This window comes from Schistocerca cancellata, chromosome 9, assembly GCF_023864275.1.
Source record: "Schistocerca cancellata isolate TAMUIC-IGC-003103 chromosome 9, iqSchCanc2.1, whole genome shotgun sequence".
Lineage (NCBI taxonomy): Eukaryota > Metazoa > Arthropoda > Insecta > Orthoptera > Acrididae > Schistocerca > Schistocerca cancellata.
In genome coordinates, this window is record NC_064634.1 from 187,660,850 (window position 1) to 187,683,440 (window position 22,591).

Consider the following 22,591-nt stretch of genomic DNA (forward strand, 5'->3'; position numbering starts at 1 on the left):
TTGTTTTTATTTAGCTTTTTGCTACACAGTAATCATGTTTCATAGGTCATTGTCATTCCGTCAGAACAGTTTTTTTTCTTTTTTGGTATATTTGTGCCACTCAATAGTATGTACTCATGGCTTAAAATCTGTTATTGAAAAATTTACATTATGTCTAATTTTTTTGGTGGTTCCAGCTGTTGAGAGATATCCAGCCTGGATTTTCCATTGTTGATTTTAACTTTGAAAATAAAATAGAAACTAGATTTTAGGAATCCATGAAGTAAAAGGGGATAAAATTACTTATCATCAACAAAGTAGCAGCATGATGCCATGAATGTTGCATTTGGCATTGCCTGTGGTGCAGGAGCCAGCTGTGGCTATCAAGCAGTAAGTGCACTGAGGTAGCGGAATTTTTTGGCAGCATAACAGAAGCGTGCAACAATGGTGGCCTTCCTGAAGCAAGTCAGGTATCAGCTCCATAGTGCATCAGCCATTAGTTGGCATGTGCTACATGTGACCCAAGGCGGCTGGCTCGAATGTGCAGGTGCCCCAAGTTGAAACCAGGAGCCTCAGCGACTGACTCGAGCAATAGACAAGGGCACCCAATGCTGGACCAAGTTCGAAACCTGCAACAATCAGGACTACTTGATGGCTTGTAGACCAATGACCAGCTGCTGTACATAATTGATGATGCTCCTTAGTGGGGCTGTAGCTGCTTGGCTGATGACTTGGATGGAGACAGTGCCAATCAGATGCACAGGACTGTTGAAATGGCGCTAATGGCTGAACAGGGAGCATCTACAGTGAGGTTACGGAAGTCATGGGATACTTCCTAATGTCATGTTAGACCTCCTTTTGCCTGATGTAGTGTAGCAACTCTATGTGGCATGGACTTAACAAGTTGTTGGAAGTCCCCTGCATAAATATTGGGCCATGCTGTCTTCTTAGCCATCCATAATTGTGGAAGTGTTGCCAGGGCAGGATATTGTGCACAAACTGACCACTTGATTATGTCCCATAAATGTTCAACGGCAGTCACGTAAGGTGATCTGGGTGGCTCGAATTTCCAGAGTGTTCTTCAAATTAGATCTGAACTATTGTTACCTGGTGACATGGCGCAATGTCATCCATAAAAATTCCATCGTTGGGAACATGATGTCCATGAATGGCTGCAAATGGTCTGCAAGTAGCCAAACATCCAGAGGACCCAGACCATACCATGTAAACACAGCCCACGCCATTATAGAGCCACCACCAGCCTGCACAGTGCCTTGTTGGCAACTTGGGTCCATGGCTTCATGGGGTCGGTGCTACACTTGAACCCTACCATCAGCTCTTACCAGTTGAAATTGGACCTCATCTGACAAGGTCAAGGTTCTACAGTCTCCAAGGGTTCAGCTGATATGGCCACAAGTCCAAGAGAGGTGCCGGTGTCAATGTCATGCTGTTAGCGGAGGCGCTCATGTCAGCCATCTGCTGCCGTAGCCCATTAACGCCAAATTTCAGTGCAGTGTCTTAACGGACATGTTCATCATAGGTACCACATTGATTTCTGCAGTTATCTCATACAGTGTTGCTTGTCTTTTAGCACTGACAACTCCGACAAATGTCGCTGCTCTCGGTTGTTAAATGAAGGCCATTGGTGACTGTGTTATCAGTTTTTAGAGATAATGTCTGAAATTTGGTGTTCTCAGTGCACTCTTGGCATTGTGTGTCTTGGAATATTGAATTCTCTAACAATTTCTGAAATAGAATGTCCCACGGAACATTCTGAGTCCAAAGTCTGTTATCTCCCATTGTGTGGCTGTAATCATGTCGGAAACCTTTTCACACGTATCACTGGAGCACAAATGACAGCTCCTCCAAAGCACTAACCTTTTATACGTTTTGTATATGGTATTACCACCATCTGTATTTGTGCATATCACTATCCAATGACTTTTGTCACCTCTGTGTATACTTGCATTTACCAGGGATTTTATTACATCAGCTTCGTTCCCTTCATGTATTTGGCTGTGGAAATGGTACTTGGTGCCACAGAATGAAACAGTCCTTTACAGTGCTGATGATAGAATGTCTAATGTCAGAAAACTATGCTAATACTAACGCGAATTCTTTAGAGATGAATGGATAAAACTGGTAGAAGCCGACCTCGGGGAAGATCAGTTTGCATTCCGTAGAAATATTGGGACATGTAAGGCAATACTGACCCTATGACATCTCTTAGAAAATAGATTAAGGAAAGGCAGGCCTAAGTTTCTAGCATTCATAGACTTAGAGAAAGCTTTTGACAATGCTGACTGGAATACTCTCTTTCAAATTCTAAAGGTGGCAGGGGTAAAATACAGGGAGCGAAAGGCTATTTACAATTTGTACAGAAACCAGATAGCAGTTATACGAGTCGAGGGACATGAAAGGGAAGTGATGGTTGGGAAGGGAGTGAGACACGGTTGTAGCCTCCCCTTATGTTATTCAATCTGTATATTGAGCAAGCTGGAAAGGAATCAAAAGAAAAATTTGGAGTAGATATTAAAATCCATGGAGAAGAAAGAAAAACTTCGAGGTTTGCTGATGACATTGTAATTCTGTCAGAGACAGTAAAGGACTTGGAAGAGCAGTTGAATGGAATGGGCAGTGTCTTGAAAGGAGGTTATAAGATGAACATCAACAAAAGCAAAATGAGGATAATGGAATGTAGTTGAATTAAGTTGGGTGATGCTGAGGGAATTAGATCAGGAAATGAGACACTTAAAGTAGTAAAGGAGTTTTGCTATTTGGGGAGCAAAATAACTGATGATGGTCGAAGTAGAGAGGATATAAAATGTCGACTGGCAATGGCAAGGAAATCATTTCTGAAGAAGAGAAATTTGCTAACATCGAGTATAGATTTAAATGTCAGGAAATCGTTTCTGAAAGTATTTGTATGGAGTGTAGCCATGAATGGAAGTGAAACATGGACAATAAATGGCTTGGACAAGAAGAGAATAGAAGCTTTTGAAATGTGGTGCTACAGAAGAATGCTGAAGATTAGGTGGGTAGATCACATAACTATGAGGAGGTATTGAATAGAATCGGGGAGAAGAGGAGTTTGTGGCATAATTTGACCAGACGAAGGGATCGGTTGGTAGGACATGTTCTGAGGCATCAAGGGATCACCAATTTAGTAATGGAGTGCCTTCTCCCATCTATTCACTGGTGAGCACATGACTACCTGTGTGATAGTGACTACTTCCCCATCTTCCTATCACTCTCCCAGCATCATGCCCATAGACACCGACCCAGATGGGCTTTAAACAAGGCAGACTGGGAAGCCTTCACCTCTGCTGTCAGCACTGAATCTCCCCCACATGGTGCCATCAATGGTGTCGTTGAGCAGGTCACTACAACAATTGTTTCTGCAGTGGAAAACACGATCCCTCATTCTTTAGGGTGCCCCCAGTGAAAGACAGTCCCTTGGTGGTCGCCAGAAGTCGCTGAGGCCATTAAAGAGCTGTGGCTAGCTCCACAGCAACATAAGTGGCACCCTTCCCTAGAGCACCTAATAGCTTGTGTTCGCCAGCTTATTTTTATAAGCTGGAAACAGGAGTGTTGGGAGAGGTACGTGTCAACGATTGGGTACCATACGTCAACTTCCCAAGTCTGAATGAAGATCAGATGTGTTTTTGGGTACCAAACCTCAACAGTTGTCCGTGGAATTAACATCAATGGTGTGTTGTCTACTGAAACAAATGCAACTGACAAGCGTTTTTCTGAGCACTATGCTCGAGCTTCTATGTTGGAGAACTACCCCCCAGCCTTTTACACCCTCAAAGCAGCAGATGGAAAGGAAAGCCCTCTCATTCACTGAACGTCTCAGTGAACTCTATAATACTCCATTTACAGAGTGGGATCTCCTCAGCATCCTTGCACATTGTCCTGACACAGCTCCTGGATCAGATCGGATCGGATCTACAGTCAGATGATCAAACATCTCTCATCCGACTACAAGCAACATCTCATCTTCAACCGGATCTGGTTCAATGGGGTCTTTCCATCGCAATGGCGGGAGAGCACCAGCCTTCCATTGCTCAAACCTGGTGAAAACCCGTGTGAAGTGGATAGCTACCACCCCATCAGCCTCAACAACTTTCTTTGTAAGCTGCTGGAATGTATGGTGTGTCGGCAGTTGGGCTGGGTCCTTGAGTCATGTGGTCTACTGACTCCATGTCAGGGCAGCTTCTGCCAGGGTTGCTCTACCACTGATAATCGTGTGTCCCTTGAGTCTGCCATCTGATTAGCCTTTTCCAGACGCCAAGACCTGGTTGCTGCCTCTTTTGACATATGTGAAGCATAGAACATGACCTGGTGACATCATATCTTTGCCACATTGTATTAGTGGGTTCCCTGTGGCCCACTCCCAATTTTTATCCATAACTTCCTGTCGCTCTGTACTTTCCATGTACAAGTTGGTGCCTCCCATAGTTGCCCCCATATTCAGGAGAACGGCATTCTGCAGGGCTCCATATTGAGTGTCTCTCTATTTTTAGTGCCTATTAACGGTCTAGTAGCAGCTGTAGGACCATTAGTCTCACCTTCTCTGTATGCAGATTGCTGCATTTTGTACTACTCCTCCAGTACTGGTGTTGCTGAGTGCCGCCTACAGAGAGCCATTCACAAGGCGCAATCATGGGCTCTAGTCCACGGCTTCTAGTTTTCGGCTGCAAAGTCGTGTGTCATGCATTTCTGTCAATGTCACACCGTTAATCCAGAACGAGAACTGTACCTTAATGATGATCCACTCACTGTAGTGGAGACATATCAATTCTTAGGACTGGTTTTTGATTCCCTAATGACTTAAGCTTAAGCAGAAGTGCTGGCAGCACCTTAATGCCTTCCGCCACCTGAGCAACACCAACTGGGGTGCAGATCGCTCTATGCTGCTGCAGCTCTACAGAGCTCTTGTTCAGTCCCGCCTTGACTATGGCAGTCTGGTTTATGGTTTGGCGGTGCCCTCAGTGTTGCTTTTACTTGACCCAGTGCACCACTATGGTGTTCGCTTTTAGAACGAGTCAGGTGACCAGCGTCCTGATTGAGGCCAGAGTCCCTACATTGATGATTAGGCATGCACAATTGCTCACCAGGTACATTTCACACAGTTGTAGTTCTCCTGTGCATCTGAATTACCATCTCCTTTTCCCAACCATGGTAGTTCATCTCCCGCATCGGCATCCCAGGTGAGGGTTTACAATTGTGGTTCGTGTCGGGTCCCTTCTGTCTGAACTGGAATCTTTGTTGTTACCACCTCTCCTTGAGGTTCATTCATGTACACCCCCATGGTGTACAGCTAGGCCACAGATTCTTCTGGGACTTTTGCATGGCCTTAAGGACTCCGTTAACCCTGCAGCTCTCCGCTATCACTTCCTCTAGATTCTCGACATCACTCCTTGCCAGATGGCTGTAGTGTTTTCACTGCAGAGCTGGTGGCCATATCGCATGCTCTTGAGCACATCTGTGCTGGCGAGTTATTGCTCCTGTGTATTGTCTCCTTGAGCAGCCTACAAGCTATCGACCAGTGCTACCCTCACCATCCTATGGTAGCATCTATTCAGGAGTCCATCTATGCCCTGGAATGGTCCCGTCATTCAGTGGTGCTTGTGTGAACCCCAGGATCCAACGGAATCCCAGGCAACAAATTTGCTTACAGGCTGGCCAAACAGGCTACAAGGAAGCAGCTTCTGGAGATGGGCATCTCCAAAACTGACCTGTGTTATGTCTTACACTGCAGTGTTTTTCAGCTTTGGGTGATGGAATGGCATAATAGTACGCACAGCAAACTACTTGTCATTAAGGAGACTACGAATGTGTGGAAGTCTTCCATGCAGTCCTCTCCCAGGGAATCAGTTGTCCTCTGCTTTCTATGCATTGGCCATACGTGGCTAATGCATGGTTACCTCCTCCTTTTTGAGGATCCACCTAGGTGTCACTGTGGCTCACAAATGATAGTTGTCCACCTCTTCCTGGACTGCCCACTTTTAGTCACTCTGCAGTGGACTTTTAACTTTCTTAACACCCTACCTGTGGTGTTGGGTGACAATGTCTCAACAGCAGATTTAGTTTTACGTTTTATTCATGAGGGTAGGTTTTATTATTTGATTTAAGTTTTAGTGCATATCCTTTGTCCCTCTGTGTCCTCCGCCCTAGTGCTTTTAGGGTGGAGGTTTTAATGTGTTGCAGAGTAGTTGGCTCCTCCTTTTAATTCTCATGGTCAGCCAGCCATGGTAATCTGCTCTCTTGTTTCGATCTCTTCTACATGTTTCTTGCATCTCTCTGTGGTTTTCTTGTCCGATTTGGTCCATTTTAGTGTTTTTTGCCCTTCTGTCATTCTTGTGGTTTTCTCCGTTCTTCCATCTGTGTTTTGTATGTCTCGATTATTTTGCTTCCACCCTTGTGGAATTATTTTAAGCAGAACAAGGGACCGATGACCTAGCACTAGCAGTTTGGTCCCTCCCCCTCTGTTAGACCAAGCAACCAATCTTCCAGGTCCTTTGCTGTGTCTGACAGGATTACAGTGTTGTCAGCAAACCTCAAACTTTTTATTTCTTCTCCACGGATTTTAATTCCTACTCCAAATTTTTCTTTTGTTTCCTTTACTGCTTGCCCAATATACAGATCGAATAACATTTGGGATAGGCTACAACCCTGTCCCACGCCTTTCTCAACCACTGCTTCCCTTTCATGCCCCTCAACTCGTATAACTGCCATCTGGTTTCTGTATAAATTGTAAATAGCCTTTTGCTCCCTGTATTTGACACCTACCACCTTCAGAATTTGAAAGAGAGTATTCCAGTCAACATTGTCAGAAGCTTTCACTGAGTCTACAGATGCTAAAAACGTACTTTTGGCTTTTCTTAACTTGTCCTCTAAGATAAGTTGTAGGGTCAGTATTGCCTTGTGTATTTCTACGGAATCCAAATTGATCTTCCTCAAGGTCGACTTCCATCAGTTTTTTTTTATTTTTTTTTTATTTTTATTTTTTTTTATTGTTGCGTGGGACCAAATTAAGAAGTCTCCATGGTCATGGAACGAGTCAATACATGAAATTATAACACAATATTAGAAACAGATAAAATGAAATAAAAAAAAAACATATTCAGGTGACAAGTCATAAGTTTAAATGAAGAAAATCAACAATGTAACACTGGAATTTGCTTAATTTTTTAGCTCTTCCAGGAGCTCCTCAACAGAATAGAAGGAGTGAGCCATGAGGAAACTCTTCAGTTTAGACTTAAAAGAGTTTGGGCTACTGCTAAGATTTTTGAGTTCTTGTGGTAGTTTATTGAAAATGGATGCAGCAGAATACTGCACTCCTTTCTGCACAAGAGTCAAGGAAGTGCATTCTACATGCAGATTTGATTTCTGCCTAGTATTAACTGAGTGAAAGCTGCTAACTCTTGTGAATAGGCTAATATTGTTAACAACAAACGACATTAAAGAAAATATATACTGTGAGGGCAATGTCAGAATTCCCAGATTTTTGAATAGGGGTCGACAAGAGGTTCTCGAACTTACACCACATATAGCTCAAACAGCCCGTTTTTGAGCCAAAAATACCCTTTTTGAATCAGAAGAATTACCCCAAAAAATAATACCATACGACATAAGCATATGAAAATATGCGAAGTAGACTACTTTTCGTGTTGAAGTGTCACTTATTTCAGATGCTGTTCTAATGGTAAATAAAGCAGCATTTAGCTTCTGAACAAGATCCTGGACATGGGCTTTCCACAACAGCTTACTATCTATCCGAACGCCTAGGAATTTGAACTGTTCCGTCTCGCTTATAATATGCCCATTCTGTCTGATCAAAATATCGGTTCTTGTTGAATTGTGAGTTAGAAACTGTAAAAACTGAGTCTTACTGTGATTTAGTATCAAATTATTTTCCACAAGCCACGAACTTATTTCATGAACTACATTATTTGTTACTGTTTCAATATTATACACAAGATCCTTCACTATCAAGCTGGTGTCATCAGCAAACAGAAATATTTTTGAATCACCTGTAATACTAGAAGGCATATCATTTATATAAATAAGAAACAGCAGTGGCCCAGCACCGACCCTTGGGGAACGCCCCACTTCACAGTGCCCCATTGAGACTGAACATCACTGCCACTCTCAATATTGCGGAGAATTACCCTCTGCTTTCTGTTCTGAAAGTAAGATGCGAACCGATTGTAAGCTACTCCCCTTACTCCATAATTATCCAACTTCTGCAGTAATATTTTGTGGTCAACACAGTCAAAAGCCTTCGTTAATTCAAAGAAAACATTTAGTGTTCGCAACCTTTTATTTAATCCATCCAAAACCTCACAGAGAAAAGAAAATATAGCATTTTCAGTTGTTAAACCATTTCTAAAACCAAACTGAACATTTGACAGCAAATTATGTGAATTTAAATGCTCCAGTAACCTTGTATATACAACCTTCTCGATAACTTTAGCAAACACTGATGGCATAGAAATAGGTCTAAAATTGTCAACATTATCAATGTCTCCCTTTTTATAAAGTGGCTTCACTACTGAATACTTTAATCGGTCAGGAAACCAACCACTCCTAAAGGAAAAGTTACAGATATGGCTGAGAACTGGGCTAACATACATAGAACAATACTTCAGTATTCTGCTAGATACCCCGTCATATCCATGAGAGTTCTTGGTCTTTAGTGATTTAATTATTAACTCAATCTCCCTCTTGTCAGTGTCATGGAGGAGCATTTCAGGTAACAGTCTCGGAACACTTTTTTCTAAGAGCGCTATATGGTTCCCTGTTGGGACTAGGTTTCTATTTAGTTCACCTGCTATGTTCAGAAAGTGATTATTAAATACTGTACATATATGCAACTTATCAGTAACACGGACATTCCCACTACGCACTGATTCTATATCCTCGACCTGTCTCTGCAGACCAACAACTTCCTTTACGACTGACCATATGGTTTTAATTTTATCCTGAGACTTAGCTATTCTATCTGCATACCACATACTTTTTGACTTCCTAATAACATTTTTAAGTACCTTACAATACTGTTTGTAATGGGCTGCTGCATTTAGATTTTGACTGTTTCTAAGGTTTTGATATAATTGCCACTTTGTTCTACAAGTTATTCTTATCCCTCTAGTCAGCCACCCAGGCTGCCTGTTTGTGCTAGTACCCTGTTGTAAACGTTCTAACAGAAAGCAACTTTCAAAGAGCACGAGAAAAGTCTTGAGAAAAGCATTATATTTATCGTCTACTGTATCAGCGCTATAAACATCTTCCTTTCATTCGTAAAGAATTCGTGTTAGTATTTTGCAACCATGACTCATTAAACTGATAATTCAGTAATTTTCACACCTGTCAACACCTGCTTTCTTTGTGATTGGAATTATTATATTCTTCTTGAAGTCTGAAGGTATTTCGTCTGTCTCGTATACATCTTGCTCAGCAGATGGAAGAGTTTTGTCATGGCTGGCTCTCCCAAGGTTATCAGTATTTCTAATGCAATGTTGTCTACTCCCGGTTCCTTGTTTTGACTTAGATCTTTCAGTGCTCTGGCAACTTCTTTGCACAGTATAATATCTCCCATTTCATCTTCATCTATGTCCTCTTCCATTTCCATAATATTGCCCTCAAGTACATTGCCCTTGTATAGACACTCTATATACTCCTTCCGCCTTTCTGCTTTCTCTTCTTCGTGTAGGACTGGTTTTCCATCTGAGCTCTTGATATTCATACAGGTTGTTCTCTTTTCTCCAAAGGTCTCTTTAGTTTTCCTGTAGGCAGTATCTGTCTTACCCCTAGTGTTATATGCTTCTACATCCTTAATTCTGTTCTCTAGCCATCCTTACTTAGCCATTTTGCACTTGCTGTCAATCACGTTTTTTGAGACATGTATATTACTTTTCGCCTGCTTCATTTACTGCATTTTTACATTTTCTCCTTTCATCAATTAAATTCAATATCTCTTCTATTACCGAAGGATTTCTACCAGCCCTCGTCTTTTTACCTAGTGAATCCTCTGCTGGCTTCACTATTTCATCTCTCAGGGCTCCCCATTCCTCTTCTACTGTATTTCTTTCCCCTGTTTTTGTCAACTGTTCCCTAATGCTCCCTCTGAAACTTTCTACAACTTTGGTTCTTTCAGTTTACCCATCTCCTTAAATTCCTACCTTTTTGCAGTTTCTCCAGTTTTAATCTACAGCTTATAACCAATAAATTGTGGTCAAAGTCTACATCTGCCTCTGGAAATGTCTTACAATTTAAAACCATGGTTCCTAAATCTCTGTCTTACCATTATATAATCTATCTGTGTTCCCAGGTCTTTTCCACATTTACAACCATCATTCATGGTTTAAATGGCTCTGAGCAGTATGGGACTTAACATCTGAGGTCATCAGTCCCCTAGAACTTAGAACTACCTAACTAACCTAAGGACATCACACACATCCATGCTCAAGGCAGGATTCGAACCTGTGACCGTAGCGTTCGCGCAGTTCCAGACTGTAGCACCTAGAACCGCACGGCCACCATCGTTCATGATTCTTAAACCAAGTGCTATGAGTAAGTTATGCTCTGTGCAAAATTCTACCAAGCAGCTTCCACAGAATGAGTAATAGAAAAAATAAATTACATGTATGGGAATGGGATACGATTATCAGTCGAATGCAATAACTATCCACATTAAATTCCACATAGAGATATATTTCGTAGTTAGTCATAAACGTGTACACAGCTTGAGATAAAGAACAGAACTAAAAACTAACATGGAGGCTTGGCAGAGCATTAAGAGTTCAAAGATGGTGTTAGTTGTGGTTTGATATGACCTATCGATGCCACACAGTCCTTCAAAACTAGAACTGTTGTAAGATTGAGTCAATGATATGTTGCCATGTTTATGCCACATTTTTCAGGCCGAATGTCATGAAGTTGTATTGGAACAAACTGAGCAATGTGATAATAGCTGTCTTTGGAATGTCTGCCAGTGCTACGAGAATCTGGTAATAGACACATTTACAGTCAATAACACTGAAGATTGTGGCATCCGCTAACATATGAGTGAAATTGTTTATGTTCGCCACTGGTTAATTGTCCATGATGGTATGAGCATTTAAGTGTCTGTAGTCGCTGCACATTTGGTGCAAAGGTGAATCAGTGAAGACCAGTTGCTGTCCAACGTTTGCAGGATACCTGCCTCCAAAAGTTTGCTGCCGGACTGCGCGCAACTTAATGGGGTAGAGGCATCTAACCTTGTGCCTAATAGGAGAGCCAGCAATGGTAACTATCTTGTGTGTCATTCCGTCAGTGTTGGAAGAAACTGAGAACTGCACACGAGACTGAGCAATGTCCTGACATGAAGTTTTTGGACTAGCAGGGAGTGACAAGGCATAACTGTTAGTGCAAGTGGGAAAAGGTAGCATGAAAGTCACATGCCTATTATGTGAGCATGGCATGCTCTTGTTTGGGGAGGTCACCTGTGCACACAGTGCGGAGAGGGTTGGGACGCGCAGCGACTGTCTTGTTGTCAGCCTTGTGTTGGGTAACCGGCACGGGCAAGAGAGGTGTTGGAGTCACGTGGGGAACAGCGATGGCCGCTGAGTCACATGGCTGGCGTGCAAGAGAGAGGGAATGTTTATCAATATGTGGGGCAGCTGCCTGCATGGTGAGTGTGGTCGTATCGCATGCACGATTGTAATTAGAAGCACTGTTTGAAACACATGGCACTGAACATTGAGAGCACGTTGGGGGTGCGGTGTCTTTCCGGACGCAAATCGTCACACACAATTCATGTTTTTGGACTAACCTGCTGAGTGTGCAAGCTGGTGTCTGCTGGAGAAACACGTTTAGGTGGCGGCACTGTGGACTGCACTTTCAGCAGCGAGGTATGAGCTGTGATGAGCTCGTTGTAAGTGTGTGCTGTTCGTTGTTTCAGCTCGTCATTTTCCTGGCAGAATTGTGCCGTCGAATCGTATTCTGACAGTAGGTTAGTGACACAGGTCACAATGTTGCCTGCGAGGGCAGAGCACTTGCGTACTAACTCACATGTCACAAGAGAAACAGAACGATGAACATAAATGCGAGAACACAGTATCTGAGTGTTAGTGGGATGGTGTAGCACCGAGCCCTGAACCACGTTTGGAGAGAATTTGTAATGTCACAAAAAATCCATACCAAGAATTGGTCCATCAATGTCAGCAATGTAGAAAGTTGATGGAAAACACAGAGATGGAGATAGGTGCACTGTAACTTTGACAGAGCATGAGGTTTGTAACATTGATGCGTTGACAGCTCGTAGAAATGAACTCATCAGTGAAAAGGTGGGAGGAGCCAATGATGTGGGTGTGATAGACACGTCAGCGCCTATGTCAAATAGGAACACGAGCCATGACGAAATGTCGGTTACATATAAATGATCACTCGGCCGGGTGGACGAGTGTATGGAGTGCAATATGTGAGGACGCCTGTGTGGTTCCCTGCAGGACTCAGTGTCTTCTATATCCTGCGGTCAGAGTTTGGGTGCTGGAAAGGTAATCGACACTTCTTGGCATCATCGCTGAAAATCTTGTGGTACCAACAATATGGATGAGTCGAATGTGGTGGTGGCGGCGACTGCGGCAGCGGAGGAGGCTGGTCCTCACTGATTTGTCCCAGGATGTATACTGGCACATATGGTGCGTGGGTGGTTCTTGAGTGCTTGGATGGAGGAGTGAGTGAGCAGATACTGCCAAGTGGTATAGACAGCAATGAGGTGGAGTGAGCTCTGCCTCTGCCTGGAGACTGCCGGTAAACAGGAGCAGTTGTGCCAATCTGTGGTGAGTGGTGTGCTGGTTGGTGTTGTCATAGCAGTGCATACAGCTGGTCTGTGATGCAAAGACGAGAGCTGATTGACTCAAAGGAGTGTGGTAGCAGGTGAATCTGTAGGTTGGAAGGTAACTTGGCAGACCATACCGCCCACAGAGTAATGTCCAGCATTGTTTGTACCCTCACAAGTAATCGAAGGTGGTGCCAGAGTTGTGATGGAGTTCAGTCTCCCAAGTGCTCCTTGTACAAGATCTTGATGATTAATTCTTGTTCTGAGTAGGTGAGTCATTCCAATATTGTTTTCTTTGCAGACTTGTACTTTGGAGGAGGTGGTGGCGAGAGCAGTAGGTCACAAATTAAGTCTGAATGATCATGGAGATGCGTGACGAGACATAGGAAGTTAGAGTTGTCATTGGACACATGATGTAACTAAAGCAGATGCTCCACAAGTGCAAACCATGATACGGGGTTGTCCTCATATAAAGGGGGCAGCTTTGGCAGACGGTCAGGGGGGGGGGGGATGAAGGCGGCTTCGGTGTATCTTGGTAGGCCTGCTGGTCTGGGGTAGGAGAGGCCATACTGCAGTCCGGCACCATAGACTAGGTGTGTTATTGGCAAGCAAATCCGAAGCAGCGGTGGGTTGCATTGTCTTTGACGTGTCATGACAACATGACGCTGCCGGCACGGTTGGTACCGTGGGAATGAGTGGTTTCGCAACACGTGTGGTGGTCCCATAGACTGGACTGGAGGTTAGAGGTACAGATTTGAAATTGTCCACTTCAGAAATGACACGGAAGGCTGGCACGGCAGACACAGGTGGAACTGTGGGAGAGGCGAGCAGCTGAACAGTCGGAATCGGGGACCCCCGTGCGTGTGGAGGGGGGAGGAGGGTGGGGTGGTTTGGTACTTCGTGTGATAACAGTGTGTGTTTTCTGGGCACATTGGCAATACACCCCGTGTGGTCGGACTATAAATTACCTGTGAAACTTGTTGAAGATCACATTGTTGCAGTAAAACATTCCTGGAAGGTGAAGTGTCGTAAGATGTGCTCGGGCCCACGTGGTCGAAAAACTGAGCAACAGGTCTGGTGGGCGAGCAAGGAGAATTTGGTGCATGAAAATGTCCATCGTTAGTTTGTGAGTGAGGTAGAACCAGATTAGGTTGATAGCAGTTGATAGCATGTGCGTTTTGCACAAATGGTGGTGTTGCACATGGCACGACTGTAACTGACGTTGCGGCCCGTTGAGGGTCAAAGTACGTGTGCAAATGTAGATCGCTTTGAACATTACAAGATTGATCGGCAGTTACACAGTTCTGAAAATTATCCACTTCACATTTTATATGTTGGTGAGCCTAGTCCAGCAACATGAAACCTGAGTCCACTGTTTGAGTTAACAGTGTAGCACTTGACCATAATATGAGGTTAACTTGGCTGGAGATCGCAAATCACTGTCGATTAGTGGAGAGCCGGCCATTGGTGAAGGATTGGAGTGGCCTGGTTGTCGTATTTGTGCATCCATATCTTCAAACAAAGCGTTGGGTGAGGCAGCCATGGCATCGTGCGCATAACCTGTTGATTTACAACAACCGGTGTGGAAGTTGCGGAAGACGTAGAAACTTTGGGGTCACCAATATGGGAATGGGACACAATTATTGGTTGAATGCAAATAACTATTCCCATTAAATTCCACATAGATATATATTTCATAGTTAGTCATAAATGTGTACACAGCTTGAGATACAGAACAGAACTAAAAACTAACATGGAGGCTTGGCAGAGCAATAAGAGTCCAAAGATGATGTTAGTCATGGTTGATACAACCTATCAACACGACACATGTAATACATCCGGTCAAACAGACTGAGCCATATCATATGTAATTTGAATCACCCATTCAGTCAGACCTGTATGTTTTATAAAATTAATACATACCTGACACTGAGAAGCCACAAACTGAACTGATATGCTTCTGCCACGTAAATGATGTGCTTTGAAGGGGATAGTGGCAAACAGAACATTGTTGCCACACAACATATTTAAAAGACCCAAAAGGTCTCTCAGACCAGTGCTTTGATTTAGAGGTTAAGTACCAGTGTCTGGTGTGACCCCATCAGAAGGTGCACATGTGGATCAACACCATCTGAGTAGCGGTGTCACTGTTGTCAATAGTAGAGCTTTACCAGCCATTCAGTTTCTGTGATGTTGTCTGGTGGTGCCAGGGAGATCTTCTTGAATCTTGTAAAATCTTATGATCTGCATAGAATAACACCTTCATCCAAGACAGCCTTAAACAAAATTCTTGCCAAATAATTCAGGAGTCCATGACCACCAAGCTCTCATGCAAAATGTTGAGATTAACTAAGGTTCCTCAAATCCATTTCCATATAAAACCTTGGTGAGGCACTTTACTCAGGATAAGTTAAACAAACACAGGATAAGTTAAACAAGTCTTCTATGCAAAGAAAAGGGGACAGAGATGTATGCAGCAATGACATCAACAAAAAATTTAAAATATTTCTTGACACAGTGCTCCACCACTTTGAAGAAACATTAAAAAAAAAAGCACAGTTAAATAACAGTAAAGGGAACAAGAAATGGATAGCTGCAAAAAGCTCAAGCCAAAATAAGACACATCATGCAAATAAAGTAATAACTCTACTCAATTACTCTTATACTATAGATGATGAGCATGGATCCTAAGGAGGGTGATAAGACAGGCTAAAAGGATGCAAAATGAAGAACACATTGACAAACCCAACCACAAAATAAAACCAGTATGGAGTAATACAGGGTGTGGCAAATAAAAAGTGACCTGGATGGGTGGATACGATTAGACATGAATGTATGCATATAACCAAGCCCTGTGACATGCACACCACCTGTACACCCACCATGTAATCCACACCAGTTCAGAGCATAGTGCAGGCTCCGTCAGTGTGAGTGGAGCAGTGCAAAGGAGGCATGGTACTCACTCCGGAGAGCAGGTGGTCATTGTGGAAAGTTGCATGACAACAAAGTCATGGAAACAGTGTGATCAGTTGTCTGTTGAGAAGTTTAATAGTGTCAAAACACAACCAAAGAGTGCCATGCAATACTTAGTCTGAAAATGGCATCAGACAGGATCTGATTTGAACAAGTCAAAGAATATTCCAAAATGTGCCTGCACACCAGAAAATGTGGCTGCAGTTCACTAGAAAATGCTTCATGGTCCTATCAAATCAACCTGACACCCATCACAAGAGACTGGCATATCACGTCAATCATGCAGACCAATACTCCACCTGGCACTGCATGTGCACCACTACCAAGTATCTGTTATTTTTTCATTAAAGCCAGCAGAAACTCCTCAGCACTTTTGGTTTCGTGAGTGGATGTTCACCAAGATAACAATGAAAGGATTGGATATGGATCTATTCTTTATGTCTGATGAAGCCTGGTTTCACCTGAGAGGGTTTGTCAATGCATAGAATCACAGGTTCTAGGCAGTGGGGAATCCGCATAACTTCTGTGAAACACCATTACATGATCAGAAGGTTGTGGTTTGGTGTGCTGTATCTGCATGCTGCATTATTGGTCCCATCCTTTTTCATCAGATGCTGACTTCAGCATGTTACACTGCCACTATTTTAAAATCATATGTTGCAGCATTAATGGATGAGAAAAGATCTACAGTTACTTCCAACAGGATGGAGCAACTGCCCGTACATCCAGCTAAGCCTTGGAGCACATTTAAACCATCTTCACACATGACAGGTTTGTTAGCAAATATCAGTCTGGTTGTGGCACTAGCTGGCCACCCAGGTAACTTGACCTGACCTGTCAGTGTACAGTTGCTTTGTATGTGGAGCCCACAAGTCTAAAATGTATTGCAACAACCCTCGAAGTGTTCAAGAACAGCAGCAGAACATTTCAGATGAGATTGCAGCAATTCCAGCAGTCCAGCTTCAGTCTGCCTTCAGAAACCTGCTGACCAGGACCCAAAAGTGCCAAGAGATGAATGGCAGTCACTGCTGAAACAGCATCTGCTGTGCTTCTTTGTACCATGGATCTCTGCTCTCCAGTCCACTTATATTTGTCCCATTCTGTAGGAAGAGGGAAAGAGAGAGAACAAAGTAACGCATATATACATACACATTGAAAACAAAAATGAAACAATAACTAATACTCAAGTTGCAGTGACAACTTTTTAATGCATAGCTGAAAAATTGGTTAAAATAACACATACTTAAAATATTAACCAATAAAAGAGAGTATTCACATATGGATAGAGTCAACATTTATTAGCACAGGCACTGAAGATATTGCTGCAAAGGCCCTCAGAGGGTTAATAAATTCTTATTTAGTTGGAATTGATGGTATTCCAGCAGATTTCATGAAAAAATATATGCATACTATTGCTGAACCGCTACCTCACCTGTGTGTCTGCTCTTTCCAGGCAGGTACTTGCCCAGTCATTGAAAATGCCAAAAGTAATTTTCAAAAAAAAAAGTGATAAAAAGACATGAACAGTTATCAGCATATCACATTTTCATCCTGCTTCTTTGAAGTGTTTGAAAAATTTATAGACATAAATCTGACGAGATTCAGTGAAAAAAATGATGTACTGGATGGTCATGGAAGAATGATAATTGCTTCATTAATGGTGAAGTAGTTTGGACAAGAAGAGAATAGAAGCTTTTGAAATGTGGTGCTACAGAAGAATGCTGACGATTTTATGGGTAGATCACATAACTAATGAGGAGGTATTGATAGAATTGGGGAGAAGAGAAGTTTTTGGCACAACTTGACTAGAAGAAGGGATCACATGGTAGGACATGTTCTGAGGCATCAAGGGATCACCAATTTAGTATTGGAGGGCAGCATGGAGGGTAAAAATCGTAGAGGGAGACCAAGAGATGAATACACTAAGCAGATTCAGAAGGATGTAGGTTGCAGTACGTACTGGGAGATGAAGAAGCTTGCACAGGATAGAGTAGCATGGAGAGCTGCATCAGACCAGTCTCAGGACTGAAGACCACAACAACAACAACAACAATTGTGAAGCCCCATGTGGAAGTGATAAATTTGATCATGTTGCCATTAATAAATTTTTAATAAAAGGTCAAACATTTACTTGTAGAGTTTAAATCTACTGCACTTGTCTCAACATGGGTCTAGACAGAACAAATCTACACATACATCCGTATATGACTACATTAATCAATACTGTATCATATGAATACAAAGCAGCCCATAACAGGAATATTTCTATATCTGCCAAAGGCATTTAACACAGTGGATCATAAAATATTCCTGATAAAAACTGAATAGTATATTATCAGAGGATGGGCTAATATATAGATTACATCAGTGCAAAGCAGTCACTTATATAAGTCGGTATGATGGAAACAGACAAATAAGTAAATTCAGTAATGTAAATTCTGTCTGGGAGTAGAGCAGTCAAGCAAAGTGTGCCCCAAGATTTAGTGCTGTCATCTTTGCTATTACTGCTTTGCTTTTAATTCTTCTAATAGTTACATTATTTAACTTTATCTTAGGATTTGTTGCTAGTTTCCCATTTAGTAGGAAAGACATTTGTTTCATGTATTGCCAGCGTCAATTTGACCCTTCTACACCATCCTTTAAGCTCATGGAGCTCTGCATTACATTTATCTTCTATAGTTCTTTGGGTGTCTCTGCTTACAATGAACAGCGCATCATCTGCAAATGCTACCAGTCTGCTTACATTACTGTTCTCATGTAACTTCTGTAGTATGGGTTCTGACATCATGTCCCAAAACTCTGGAACACACTGATTCCTGTGGACAGCCTATTGTTATGATCTTCATTATTTCCTTTCTTGAGCATATTAAAGTTGCATGTCTCCTGCAGCCTCTCAGGCAGTTGTACAGCACCACTGGACACTCCAACTTCAGATGGTGATGAAAGAAAGACATTCACCATAGCTTATTCAAAGCACCAGCAAAATCGACCATTATCACTAGAATGTACATAAAATCAATACCTGTCACTAGGGAGAGCACTTTATAAAATGCATCTTCATTTACTTTGCATCTTCTAATTCCATTCTGGTGAGGGCTGCTTCCGTGTATTAATCTATTTAGCACAACAGTTTTTCAACTATCTTACCAAGAATGTTTGGAAGACAAATTGGTCTGTAGGATTTGGGTATCATCGGATCCTTGTCTTCCCTTTTATTGAGTCTTTCATGGTGCATGAACTGTTTCTTGCAAGATGTTTGAACAATTCTCACAAACAGATATCTATTTCATCACATAAGGTTTCTATTACTTCAGCAGGTGTCCTATTCAGTCCTGGAGATTTTTTCTTATATTTGCCTAATTTCTTCCTGTTTAAAGTCATACACCAGCTTATTGTTTCTGTAGTCTTCGCATAACATAGTTCATAATCTATGCTGATCTTATGTCATATCTTTTCTTCTTTGCCATCAGTAAGCAGAGTTTCCATTAGCAGGGTAGCTGCCTGTTCCCAACTTTTTGTTACTGTCCCGTTATTTCTTCTGAACATGGATAAGACTAATGATGATGGTATTTTCTTGCAGACTATTTTATATGGTATTCCCCACGGACCAGGCTCTAAGTTAGTCTCCGTTATACCATTTTTGTTTTCCATAACTCTTTTCTTAAAATATTGTTTAACATGCTTGTCTCTAAGCAGCCTTCGTGTTCTTTCTCATGTATGTTTGCTTTTTCAGTTGTTTTGAATATTCAGTTTATTGTTGACAAAAACGCAATAAGGTTATATGTGTTTTCGAGTATGTGGTGAATTTTTACTTTCGATGAAGATGGATCAAAGAATTTGCATTAAATTTTGCTTGAACAAAAAAAGTGCAGCATCACATTTGAAATGTTGACTGTGACTTTTGGCAAATCTACTATGATAAAGACAAGATTTTACAAGTGGTATAAACATTTCAAAAAGGGTTGAGAAGATGTTGAAGATGATTGCCCTTGACGCCCTATCCCATCAATTACTGATGAGTGTGTGGAGGTACTAAAGAAAATGGTTCTGGGAAATCACTGAATCACCATTAGAGAGGTTGCTGATGATGTTGGCATATCCTATGGCCCATGGTATGCAAATTTTATTTTATTTTATTTTATTTTTATTTTTATTTATTTATTTATTTTTTTGACATTTTGGGCTTGAAACATGTAGCAGCAAAGTTTGTTCTGAAATTGTTGAATTTTGGTCAAAAAACACTAAGGAATCGCTGACTGGAGTTGACAATGAGCCAGAACTGCTAAAGAAGGTTATAACAGGTGACAAAACATTTGTATATGGATATCACATTGAAACCAGGGCCCAGGGCCCAGTTGTGCCAATGGAAACTGCCTGAAGAGCAAAGACCGAAAAAAATTTGACATCTTCAACCTCATGTGAAGGTTCTTCTCACAGTTCCTTTTGATTACTATGGTTCCTGCATTATAGTAATATGGTCAATAAGGAATAATACCTGAAAGTTATGTGCCATTTGCGTAAAACAATCTGAAGAAAACTACGAAAATTGTGACAAAACCACTCATAGAAATTGCATCATGATAATACTCCCGCTTGTTCATGATTATTTTTTGGTAAAAAACAAAACAATTATGTCACCTCAGCCACTGTATTTGCTGAACATGATCCCCTGTGACTTCTCTCTAGTCCTGAGGCTGGAGGGAACCAAGAAGGGACGTCGTTTTGCCACCAGTGATGAGATAATGACAGAAGCACTGAAGGAACTGTACACCATAACGAAAAATCAGTTCAAGTGCTTCCAAGATTGAAAAAAGCACTGGCATAAATGTATTATATCTGATGGAGTTACTTTGAAGGGGACAAAGTTGATGCATAAAAAAAAATTCTTTAAGAAAAAGAAATATCCCTGTTACATTTTGATCACACCTTGTATATGTGTGAGCAGGTTGAGTGAAGTGAGTATTTGTAAAGGTTGCTTTTATGACAATGCTGTGAAAGTATCTCACAATAAAGTTGCAAATTTTTCAAATGTTTGACTTTCATTTTATCTTTATTATATTATCAAGGTAGTAGAGACATAGTGCAGAGAATCTTTTGTAATTTTTTCTAGATATTTTTGGAATATTTCAGAGAAACTGATAACCCCAAATTTTAACCTGTTACGTTGAAGCAGTTCTTAAGGGGTGACAACAACATGTATTTTTTGAAATTCTTGGTGTATTGGGAGCTGGAAACAGGCATTAGACAAATCTGTATGGAAAAGTATTGCCATCCAGAAGGCTTTGCAAACAGTTCATCGGTTCTAGATAAAGAAAGTGTCTCCTGCTGTTTGCGCATTTCCCATTGATTTAAAATTGCCACAAATGACAACTTTACTCTTGGTTTACAGATGATTATCAGTGATGAAGTTGACTGCAGTTATCAAATGTTCCATACACATAATACTTACTGATTTTTTTTATATGGCTTTTATATGGCTTAAAGAACCTACAGTATTGGTCAGGATCGATAGAAATGAGGCATCACAGGAGCTATAAGTGTAATGGGAACATCATAATCTGTTGTGATTCTTAGTCCCACATTGAACAGAGGGGCAACGAATAGGTTTCTGGACGGAACGATCATCCTCCATTTCTTGAAAAGAAAATCGGAACATTATATATGCATCAAATGTGGTGCAATGACAGTCCACCATAGCTGCTCTTTTATATCTTTTTTGCTACTGGTTTCAAGCACATCTCATTTCCAAGCAGTACCTAAATATAATCCGTACATATACAGGATGTCCATAACTAAAGTTTCAGTTTCAAAATGGTGCAGAAACACTGCTCAGAATAACATCATATTTGAACAGCATGTTATTGAACTGATAAGAAAAAAAATTAGGGAAATAGATGGCACTGTAAGTGCCAGAATATTCACACCCACAGATGTGCAGCAAAAGGTTGTTCCTCATTTTGTGTCCTACATGCCCACAGCACTTTCTGCATGAAGGACAACATGCTGCTGGTAGTGCAGCAAAAGGTTGTTCCTCATTTTGTGTCCTACATGCCCACAGCACTTTCTGCATGAAGGACAACATGCTGCTGGTACTACCCTTTTACAAGAATGATGACTGTGCACGACTAGCCCTGCAGAAGTTCCAGATGCTTGAGAATATGAAAGAAGGCATTGGTCCGATGTCTGCTGAGGGTCTGGAGAAAATTATTACATAATTTGAAAACACAAGTTCTTTTGAAGTGCAGTGTGGCAAAGAGAGGACAGCAGTTGATGTGAATTCTGTCAAAGATGTGGCCACAGCATTGCAGGAGCAGTCAAGTGATGGTAGTCAAACATACATTGTTTGGATAAGTGCCTGAATGTTGACATGCCTGCAAGCATGGTTCATCAAACCTGCATTGCTATCCATACAATATCACGCATGGTCAGGAGTTGCTTTCTGCTGGCCTACCACCAAGACAAACATTCACTGAAATTTCTTGCTCACATAGTAGTGGACAGTGAATAGCCATGGAACTTTCTGCAGACAGAAGAAGCTCATTTCCATCTCCAAGGGCACATCAATATGCAAAACTGCAGAATGTGGAAACAGAGAACCCACAAACACGTCAATGGTACCACTTCATTCTGCAAAGGTGACTGTCTGCTGTGGACTGACAGTATATCTTATATGGTATGACTCTATTTTTTTGAAGAGATGATTCCTGGGGTCCTGTACCCAGTCTTGTAACTGATAAATGGTATGAGAGTCTTTTGCACATCAGCATCATTCCGATCCTTCAGCAGGGTAGATGTGTGGTTACGATC

At 41.7% G+C, this 22,591-nt stretch overlaps 1 protein-coding gene across 1 annotated transcript in view; it reads left to right on the plus strand.

The window, feature by feature from the left end:
- LOC126100255 (dynein axonemal intermediate chain 7-like) overlaps window positions 1-22,591 on the plus strand; it is an 844,976-nt gene that overhangs the window by 63,366 nt on the left and 759,019 nt on the right. The window lies entirely within an intron of this gene.